Source organism: Myotis brandtii, unplaced genomic scaffold (genome assembly GCF_000412655.1).
Source record: "Myotis brandtii unplaced genomic scaffold, ASM41265v1 scaffold216, whole genome shotgun sequence".
NCBI lineage: Eukaryota > Metazoa > Chordata > Mammalia > Chiroptera > Vespertilionidae > Myotis > Myotis brandtii.
In genome coordinates, this window is record NW_005358092.1 from 3,684,358 (window position 1) to 3,685,790 (window position 1,433).

At 47.2% G+C, this 1,433-nt stretch overlaps 1 protein-coding gene across 2 annotated transcripts in view; it reads left to right on the top strand.

The window, feature by feature from the left end:
- Nucleotides 1-1,040: 1,040 nt before the first annotated feature.
- The window catches only part of RAD52 (RAD52 homolog, DNA repair protein), a 55,796-nt gene continuing 55,403 nt past the window's right edge, over nucleotides 1,041-1,433 (top strand). The window contains exon 1 of one of the 2 annotated variants that reach the window (XM_005865925.2): nucleotides 1,041-1,154. The gene's annotated coding sequence lies outside the window, so the exon portion shown is untranslated. The remainder of the gene's footprint in view (nucleotides 1,155-1,433) is intronic. The other variant, XM_005865926.2, reaches the window with a different exon arrangement.

Genomic DNA, 1,433 nt, shown 5'->3' on the forward strand with positions numbered 1-1,433 from the left:
CCATTTGCAACAGCATGGATGGAACTGGAGAGCATTATGCTAAGTGAAATAAGCCAGTCAGAGAAAGATAAATATCACATGATCTCACTCATTTGTGGAATATAATGAACAACATAATAAACTGATGAACCAAAATTGAGCTAGAGGAAAAAAATATTTTAGAATAGAAGTAATCCTGTTTTTGCAGGTTTTTAATATTTCCTACAACTTTTGTGATATTATACAATGTTAGTGCAGTTTTGGTAATATTATATTTAAAATCTTTTTTCTTGAAAGATTGTTTATTGAATGTAACATTATTATATTTAAAATAGTTTTTGTTGAAATATTAATATTTATTGCATGTAACATTATTATACAAAAAAAAAGAAGCTATCAGGTAATAATTGGGGGTGTGCCCTGTTTGCTATACCTGTCTGGGGGGTATCTATAAAGGGCTCTGATAACCATTTCTTAATAAGCATTGAAAGTATGTTTTTCTTTCCTTGCCATATCCGTAGTGTGCACAGATAGGTATTGAGAAGTTCCTCCCCGCCGCACTGCTGCATTCCAATCCGGGAATGGGTTTGTGCAGTCCTGCAGGAAGGCATGGAAAGAGTGGGCCCTAAGTGCATGCCCCGGGCGAGCTCATCGACCCGCCAGGGGGCAGCAGAGATCCGGGCGCCGTACAACCTGAGGGGGCGGTGGAGGGACTGAATGGAGCAATGAGACTAAGAATGTAGAGATCGACCAAAGGACTTGTATGCATGCATATAAGCATAACCAATGGACACAGACACTGGGGGGTAGGGGAGGCCAGGGGATTGTCAAGGGCGGGGAAATAAAAGGAGAAACATGTAATACTCTTTGTAATAATTTAAGCAATAAAAAAAAAAAAAAAATAAAAGAATGTAGAGATCGGCATCGCGCTTCCAGCTTGCTTTATGGCTTTTGGCAGATTGCTTTGCGGCTCTTCTCCCCTTCCTATTTGATTTACGGCTTCTCCTCCTGTTCTTCCTGGCTCCGCCCTGGCCTTGCTCTCGATTAGGACCTTCTTCCCAGAGTTCCCTTGCACATCCTTCCCATACTCCTCTGCGCGGCTCTATCTAAACTCCCTTCCCCCTTCATTTAGCCTAGACCGAGCTCCCTGCGTGCACCGCGCGCTGCTGAGGCGCGTAAGTGGGGAGGAGGACGCCCAGGGGGTGGTTCCGGCCAGGGCTGTGGAGCTGGGGCGGCTCGAGTCCGAGTAGAGCACAGGGATCGGGCTGGAGCGCGAACTGCGGGTCCCAGGCATCGTCACCCTGAGTCCGAGGCCTGTAGTAACGTGCTGTAGGGGTTCAGGATTGCGGTTTCTGAGAGTTTGGTTAGGAGGGACAGGGGTACCGGAAACTTGCACCAGCTCACGTGGCGCAGCCCCAGGACCCCGCCCCGGGAGGGTGGCAGCCTCCTGCTCG